This window comes from Sceloporus undulatus, chromosome 5 (assembly GCF_019175285.1).
Source record: "Sceloporus undulatus isolate JIND9_A2432 ecotype Alabama chromosome 5, SceUnd_v1.1, whole genome shotgun sequence".
NCBI lineage: Eukaryota > Metazoa > Chordata > Lepidosauria > Squamata > Phrynosomatidae > Sceloporus > Sceloporus undulatus.
Window position 1 is genome coordinate 110,606,223 of NC_056526.1, and position 9,297 is coordinate 110,615,519.

General features: G+C 43.1%; 1 protein-coding gene across 8 annotated transcripts in view; it reads left to right on the top strand.

Annotated features, from left to right (window-relative positions):
- Window positions 1-9,297, top strand: part of FRMD4A (FERM domain containing 4A) — a 490,170-nt gene that overhangs the window by 303,216 nt on the left and 177,657 nt on the right. Inside the window, exon 1 of one of the 8 annotated variants that reach the window (XM_042468235.1) lies at window positions 1,675-1,898. The exons of the other annotated variants lie outside the window; for them this stretch is intronic. The gene's annotated coding sequence lies outside the window, so the exon portion shown is untranslated. Of the gene's footprint in view, window positions 1-1,674; window positions 1,899-9,297 lie in introns of those variants that run through there. 8 annotated transcript variants of the gene reach the window in all.

A 9,297-nucleotide genomic window follows, 5' to 3' on the forward strand; every position in this document is an offset into this window, starting at 1 on the left:
ATCCTGGGATTTGTAGTTTTGTGAGACTTGCTAGAATCTGTATGTTTCCTCTCTTTTTCAGAGACTCAGTACTGCTCCTCCCTGCTGCCAGAGTAGCTCAAGCCATACCTTTGCTCCATTCAATAGTGCTGCTGGTGATTATGCTGTTACTAGACTATGATTACATTTGGAAGTTATTAAATGTTTTTGAGAGCCAGTATGGCATAGTAGTTTAAATGTTGGACTATGACTCTGGAGACCAGAGTTCAATTCCCCACTTGGCCATGAAATCCACTGGCAGGCCACATGCTCTCAGCCTCAGAGGAAGACAATGGAAAACCTCCTCTGAACAAATCTTGCCAAGAGAACCCCATAATAGAGTCCCCTTAGGGTTGCCATAAGTCAGAAATGACTTGAAGTCACAGAACAACAACAACAACAGATAGTGTTTAAAAATCTGATTCTTTTGTTTTTATTTTGTATGTTATCCTCAAAATCTGGGCTAGAGAGGGCAGGCCTATAGAAACGCCACTGACAGGTCAGGATGAGGTTGCGAAGGAAAATGCCTATCCCCATTTCTTTGCCTATCAGCCTTTAATTTCCCCTCTGAGTTTTAGTACTAGTGGTAAAACCAAATATTGATGCATGTACACAACTTTCCTGCCTACTCTTCTTCATAGGGTGTCCTTCTGCCTTTTGACCCCCTGGATGGTTGTTGATTGAGAACCAGCATGGCATAGTGGTTTGATTACTAGGCTATGATTTGGGTTTGAATCTTGGCTCAGCCATGAAAGCCACTGGTTGACCTTGGGCAAGTCACACTTTCTCAGCCTCAGAAGATGGCAATGGCAAACCCGCTCAGAGGACATTTGCCAAGAAACCCCCATGATAGGTTTGCCCTAGGGTCTCCATAAGTCAGAAATGACTTTAGGGCACACAACAACAACAACAACATTGGGCATAGATGCACATTCACTTTCTCTACCCTTCAACAACACCCACCAGTGCACCTTCCTATTTCTCTAGTTGCTCCCTTGGCCTGCCCACCCACCTTGGCCCATTGAACATGTGTGTCATGTCTGCTGCATCTGAGCCTTTAAAAATAAACACCGCTCGGAGCAGGGTGATCGGATGTCCTCACCGCAAAGGTGGACAATACACCCCAAAACTAAAGATGTGATCGAATCAAAGCTCAACACACTCATATAAATATAAATTCCTGCTTCTTTGCCATGTTCAAAAGGGAGGGCATTTTGGAATTCCTACTGGACAGAAGGCTAAAATGGACATGACTTGGAATAAGAGGATGACTGGTCACTTGGCTTAGGGAGGAGGAGGAAGGGCAGAGAATGAGGTTTGTGCAGAAGAGCCACTGGATGGCGGCTGGGCTTGTGCTTCTCTAATAGCCCAACATATACATAGAAGAGAGGCGCACTGAGTCTCCTTGCAGCACTGCAAGCACAGTTGCTCCCTCCTGCTTTTTGTATGCTTTCTTTCTTCCTTAATTCTTTTCTTTCCCGCCCTCCCTGTGTGCGTTCCTGTCTGTCTCTGGCACACTGGCTGGGTGAGCTGTGGAGGATGCACTCTCTGAAGCCAAGCCAGTGTGGTATCTGAGACCGTTAGGAGGGAGCTGGGATGTGGTAGCTTTGTGAGAGAGCTCCTTGCAGACACAGGGAGAGGAGGGAGGGAAGCTGGAGTGAGAAAGCCAGCCACAGAGAGAGAAAGGGCTGTGCCTGGATTCTAGCAAACCAGAGAGGAGGGAGTCCAAAGAAATGGATGCTGCTGCTCTTGCTGTTGTCTGTTAGGCCAAAGGCCTGAGGATCTTGGATTTAATGGGCTGCTTTTTGTCCTGGGGACCATTGGCTTGAAAGCTGAATTCCTGCTGTTGCTGCTGCTCCTGCTGAGGTGGTAGGAGAAAGGTAATGTGTGTCTTTGTTTCCAGAAAGGGGGGGAAGCCATTCATAATCTACAGCAACAAAAAAAATTAATCTGGTTGAAAGAGAACGCCAAATGTAGCTGGATTACCATGTCAGCCTTTTATTTTTTTTTAAAAAAAAATCTGATTAAACCTGGGTTCTCTGGGTCTTCCCATTTTATTTGAAATGCGTAGGTTTGTGAGGTGCAACAGACAAGCCAGAACGTGGAAAGGACTGAGGGGAGTGGGCAGTGTGGATTGATCTGGGTGTGTTTGGAGCTTGCCAGAGGAGGGAAGGGGCAAGGAAGTGTTTAAATTCAAACAAGTCTAGATGGCTCTTATTAGGATCTGCTATTATGGAAGTGTTCTTTGCCATTCCAGATGTCTTCAGCACATTTATGCAGGGCTTGAGACTTAGAAAAGGCGAAACCTCTGGAGAATGCTTTACCACCACCACCACCCCATTCAAACAGTATTTCTTTCTCCTATGCTGCCACCGGAAAGTTCATTCCATAAATCAACCAGTTCTCCTTTCTTTTTTTCCCAATCTCTATTTCTCCTTGTCAGCCAAGCTGCAATTGCATCTGCATGCGATTGCTTTCCCGGTTGTTATTACTCAGTACATTTGTTGGTGAATGAGAAATACAGGAAAGTAGACCAGGACATGTGTGCAAAATTTCCATGGGAGACACAATTGTTTCTATTAATAGCACTGGCAGTGGTTTAATGATACAGATGCAGGCAAGTGAGCAATTTGTCAGAACTCAACCCAGAGCTGTTCCCCTCCTCCAGAAGAAGGGTGAATTGTAGAAATGAACAAACCCAGATAGCTGAGCTGTTTTTCTGGTTACAAAGAATGAAAACAGAAGTACACTTGTTTGAATATATGATACTGTGTGTACAGATAGGTGGATGCCGTCTTCCACTTTATAGTTCATAACTGTGGTTTTTAACAGTGCCAGCACTGATTTCTGAGGCTGCTGAACATGTCTGCACTCTACCTTTGGCAAGCATCATGAGGGGTGTAACATCAGTAGCTGCATTAGGTTTAATTTGGATTCATACGTAGCATCTCCCCACCCTCAATATGTTTCATGAACAATGTCATTTCTGGTTTCTATACCAGAATGTGCTTTCCTTAGTTCTGTCCCCCAACAACCAAGCTCCAAAAAGGATGCTGAGTTGCAGGGATGGGTTATTTTTCTGTATATTGTGGGGAATGGCAGAGGGCCCAACAAGCTGGCTGCTATATGAATAGCTGACTTCACACTAATTCAGCACCCACGGCTGCTGACCATGGCAATATTGTTTATTTGTTGGCAGGAGAAGTGCAGTTTGTAGCTACTTGTTCTAACATTTTCTAACTCAAGTTGCCTAAACCAGATTATATATTCATGCGGCAGGTCAATTCTTGTATACCGTGGCTAATGTTATTCAGGCTAAGACTACAAAACACTTTAACTCTTTGTATCATCTGTGTATCTGCATTCTTGTGAGCAGATGCTCTGGCCTCACTAGTGATTTCTTAGGCGTTGTTTTTTACTGATTTGAGAAGCAAAATCATTCATATGCTGAATCAAACTTTCAAAAATGAGAGTGGAGAGGGACTGGAATTTTGGGGAGGACTTCACCTCAGTGCAACAGTACATATTATGTGCAGGGAAGGCCTCAAGCTCAACTTGTGGTATCTCAGGTTAAAGGGATCTCTTGCTGAAAGGTTGAAAAAGATTACTGTAATATTTGTGACCTTGAAGATGATGGGGAGAATCTGTCTATATTGCCTGATACCTTCACATGTGGACTGGAACTTTTATCATTTTCAGCCATTCTGGGTTGGGTTATGGGGTGTGTCATCAAACTAATCTGAAGGATAATAGGTTGGAGAGACTGCCTTTAAAAAATTGTATACTTGGCTAGGTGGGAATAATTATTTATTTTGTTTGCTTGTTTTGATTTTGAAATGAGGCCTTGGAAATCCATAGTGATTCAGGATAAAGTTTTCAGTGAATCTTAACTGCATTTTTGGAAAGGTTAGATGAACAGTATAGATGTCAACATTCACTTCAATGTTTTTAAGACCTTCAATGTTTTTAAGACCTGCCAAAGCTTTAATTGAAGTAGGGCATAACATTCTGAAATAGAGGACCATACAATAGTAGAAATCTAGTCCAAACAAAAAACTGGTAGCTTTGTTATTGTGCACCACAGAACATAATATTCAGTATACAGTCATTCACACCACTGGTAGGAGTTCTTAGAAGTTTCATGCTGTAGACTTAAAAACGCTAAGGATCAATAATAAATTGTTCATGAGCCACTTGATGCATGACATCAACAGGCCAACTGGTATTCTGTTCTTTAAGCAATATTTGAAAATGGAACAATAGTACACAGACAAGAAGGATCATTCATTGTTGGAGCCTCACTAGCTGTTATTCCTTCTTAAATTAGAAACAGATGGGTAGCGAAATCAGCACCACCCTGTGTTATTTAAGGGGTATAACCTGCAAAGTTAGGGCATGTTCAAAAGGGAAAGGACACGCTACTTATTGGCCAGACTTTGTCTAAATGAATAAAGCATGGACATGTTCTTGAATTACTCTTCACAATTTATGTAATGTGTGTGCATGCACCAGGCAACCATGATCAACCATGGTTAACCCACATGTATACAATGTGTGCCCTTGTATGTTTACAAATAGGAAGTCCCATTTGTGCTCTATGTGGTATGCCGTGTGTGGGGTGTACAGCTGTGACATGCTTGCCAAAGAAAAGTGTGAGCTGAGGCCCGTTACCTAACTGAACAGGTGGGTAGAATTGGCAAATGTGGAACAAGAAACGGTCCTTGTGTTTTCATGTTGTTGTAGTTTTATGGTATCACAATCAGTTTGTCCCTAGGCTACAGCTGGGCAGAGAGTGACATTTGTTAGAAAAGCTCCTCCATATGGCAGTGTGTCATATTTCTGAACTTGTGACTTCTGAAGTTTTTAGTTTTCATGGGAAACCACGTTTCTTCCTAGAGCTGTGCTACTCACAGTGGCATTCTGTCGACTGGTGTTGATCCACCAGGCAGGAGTTACCAGTTTCTGTTGAGTTTCTATGGGAAAAGTGAAACAATTGCCAGTAAACACAAATATGGTACCAGTCCTTGGCACATTGGGAAGAAATATCTGCCAATTCTACACATCAGATAATTGTGGAAGCACTGCTGCCATTTGTAGATAGTGTACTAGAGACTATTATACAAGTGTTTCTTCAAACCCTTGGAAGGTTGCTTTGTTTGTTACCATAGGTTTCTTACCATTCAGTGTAATTTCTCACACTTTAGTAATATGGGATCTCTGCAAATATCCTGCTCCGTATGCTAGGCCCCATGCTCCCTGAAAGTGTAAGACTCTCCATTCTTACATATTTGTACTAACCACAGCAGTGGTCATGAGTTGTTGAAGAGAGGCATTCTTCACAATCTACTCTTGCAAGCTGAGTAAATTAGGGAAAGAGCTGCTTTTGTGGTCAGCAGACTTAAATGGCAGCGCTTTTCCTCGATTGTCACATCAGTTTCCAGGTAACTAGTAACATTTAATATCTGTACTATGGAACATCTCGCAGCAAGTAGGAAGCTAGTATGCCAATCAGAAGGAGTTGACTTACATTTCTGTAATCTGCATATTTTCTATGGGCTGCTGCTGTGCTATTTCTTTTCTTTTTCTTATTGGTAAATGTTGTAAGTCCACCCATTTGTAGCCAGTTTTTTAAAAATTTCTGGGCAGCTAGAATGTTCATAAACATTTCACAGCAACCTCAATAGCTGAATCAATCACAAAAACTGACAGCTCATTTCAGATCACCTAAAGCCAGAGTCCTTATAAACCATTTGCTATGGAGGGAATTTTATAAAACAATACCCCATATTTATCTCTGCTGCCCCTCCCAGCACAAGGATGTCACCTGGTTAAATAAATCAAATTATATGTGACTACTTAATTAATTAATTAATTGAATAAATCCATTCAAATAAATGTCTTGCTTGCTGCTGCCTGCTTGTTCTCTTATCTCCTGCAGAAAGCTCTCTGTCAGTCAGACCTCCATTCCTTTCCCCTTCTTGGAAGGGAGTAAACTGGCTGCCTGAATTTATGCCCTTGCCCCCAGAGGGGGTCACCCCTTTGCAGGAGCTGCTTCAAGGGTTGAGTGAAGGCAAGGACCAGTTTCCCTGCTTGGGAGAAATTAGGAGGATAGTTTCTATTTTCAAACTTGTAGTCTTTTTAAACAAGCTATCCTGACAGCAAAAGGAAAAAAAGAAGAGTTATGTAGAGAACATGGATGAGAAAGTAAACCAGGGGGCAGATATTGCAGTAATGATGTACCCAGTAATGATTGCCTCTCCAACTGTCCCTACATGGGTTTACTCTGGATAGGCTTTGCAAAGCCCCCAGGCAGAAAATGGTGCTGCTGAATGGCAGGTTGGTACATGGGGAAAGCATTGGAGATTCAGGACGTGATCCTGGATGAACATGTCAGTCTAGTCTGTATTACAGATGCCTGGCTGGATGCAGGGGAGAAGAGATAATCATGCCCAGCTTTGTCTGCCTGGTTCTCTATGCATCAGCAAGCAAAGCCAAGGTGGTGGGGGGGAGGTGAAATTGCCCTGGCCTGTTATGATTTCATCTCCTCCTCCAAATGGCATGTCCTACAGTCTACTTTATTTGTGTTTGTATACTTAAAGCTGGGTGACAAAAACAGAATATGGATTTTGTTGGTGGAGCACTCTCACCTACTGCTCCAGTCTTTCTTCTGATTGAGTTGGCCTCAATGATGGTGCTGAGGTTTCCCCAGCTTTTTGTGCTGAAGGTTTCACATCCATGACAAGACTACTCTATTCAAAGGAGGTTAGAACTGTTTTGTTCATTATGGCAACAGGTCTCGCCCTCAGGTGCCTCCCATGCAGCAGACCACACTCTAGATCTTTTGTATGTGTGTGTGTTCTGCATAGAATAATGATGATGTGAATGAAAAAGAATCCCACTACTATCTGGTGGGATTTGGATTCTACATAAGTTGGGGACTATTTAATAGGTTGTTGCCTTGTCAGAGGATGCTGTTGACGCCCTGGTTGATGTCTGGAATGGAGAAATAGCCAAGACAGTGGATCAAATGTCTCCTGGGTGATACTTACCATGGAATAGGGCCAGGTGAAGCTGATAGCAATGAAATGAGTGGGACAAAGGCAATAGCAGAAAACTCAGAGCAGGTACAACCAAACTGGATATTCTATGTCAAGGTGGTGGTGATAATGGAGGAATCAAACTTCTTTACCACCATTGCATCTGCACAGTATCATCCAGTGAAACTGCCTTTCATAGTTAAATGTTTTCTAGGTTCTGATCTGCCAGAATATCTAGCAGCTCTATGAAGAACTCAACAACTCTATGGAGAATTTGCATGGCAGTCTGCTACAGAATCACTTGGATCTATTCTCACTTGGATGCTGTAATTGATGCAGGCCTAGTTGATGTAACCTTGGCTCCTGCTTTTCCTTTGTTATTGGATATGTTTCATTTTGTGTAGCTTCAGGATGTAAACAGCATCCTTCAAGAGGTGAGAACCACCATGTGCATACCGGAACCATCCCCTTCCTGAATCATAAAAACAGCCAGAGGGGAACTGGCTGAGTGGGTAAGAGGAATGCCTCACTGCAGGTGTTTCTGGGGAGGGGGCTTCCTGAATCCCATCATGCTAGAGAATTTTGACCAGACTCTAATATTATTCTCTTGGGCAAGGTTATAGAGCATGTGGTGGCCTCTCAGTTCCAGTGGTTCCTGAATAAAATAAAATAAAATCTACACCCAGTCTACTTGCCTGGTTTTTGGATAAAGACAGCTTTGGTCACCTTGATGGATGACCTGAACAGGGAATTGGACAGGGAGAGTGTGTCCTTGCTGCAACTTGCTGATACCATGTTGACAACCTCACTATTGTCCTGTAAGGTCCCTTAGGGTTGCTTCTGTCCCCCATGCTGTTCAGTAAATACATTAAATGGTGGGGAAAGATTATCCCGAGTTCAGAGGTTCAGTGTTACCAGTATGTCAGATACATCCAATGATATCTCTCCTTTCCACTTCATTCTAAAAAAGCTGTTTTGGTACTAATCCAGTGTCTGCTGCCAGTAGTGTATTGGAAAGGGGTAAATAATTTGAACCTTATTCTACACATGATAGAGGTCTATAGGTACATCAGGGTTAGGAATTCAACATGTGCTGGATGAGGTTACATTCCCCCTGAAATCTCAGTTTAATAGCTTGGATGTATTCCTGTACTCAACCCTGAGTCCGGATGTCCATATTTTGGCAGTAGCCAGGAGTGCATTTACAGAGTTAAAGCTAGTGTGTCAGCTGCACGTATTCCTGGAGATACCAGCTCTGGTTGCATTGACACTTGCCTTAGTTCCATCTTTTAAAAAGTATTTATCGATAGATTTCAATGCATATTGGCTCTATACGTGCTTTTAACTGTAGATATGTGATGTATTGTGTTGCCTATTGTTGTTCCCTGCCTCAGTCTGAAGGAAGAGGAGGGTAAGAAGAAGAAGAAGAAACAAAACAAAAAACAAACAGCTTCATTTATATACCGCTTCATACTGAACTAGCAGTGTCTAAGCGGTTTACAACTGTAAGCTAATTGCCCCCAACAAGCTGGGTACTCATTTTAGCGACCTCAGCAGGATGCAAGCCTATGGGCTGAGACAGACCACCCAAAAATGGCGGTCTGCAGGCACCTGTTAACTCTGGAGGGACACCACAGCCACCAAACTGCGTGACATCCCTCCGGAGTAAAAAAAATACGGTTCTTCCGGGTTCTTTTTGCTGCGCCTGGGTTACGTTGAGAGTGCACCATTTGAGCACTTGTGACATAAGCAACACGTTGCAACGTGCAGAACCCCTTGTGGACAGGAAGCCACCATTAGGCCACTGCCCACACATACTAGGGTTCTGTTCCGGGTTCTTTTTGCGGTGCCTGGGTTACGTCGAGAGTGCACCACTGGAGCACTTGTGACATAAGCGATGCATAGCAATGTGTGGATGCTGCACATCGCTTTTGTAAAGATGGCAGCCCCCTTGTGGATGGGAGGCCACCATTAGGCCACTGCCCACATGTACTAGGGTTCTGGAGCCTGTGGTTGCCACGTACTCCAGAACCCTAGTTTCAGCGGCAAGAGAGTACTTTTGGCCCATCTGTCTCAGGCCTGAGTCAAGCTTGAGCCCTTTTGCTGGTATTGAACTCGCAACCTTATAGTTTTGAGTGAGTGGCTGCAGTACAGGCATTTAACCACTGCGCCACCAGAGAAGAAATAATAATAATAATAATAATAATAATAATAATAATAATAATAATAATAATAATAATAA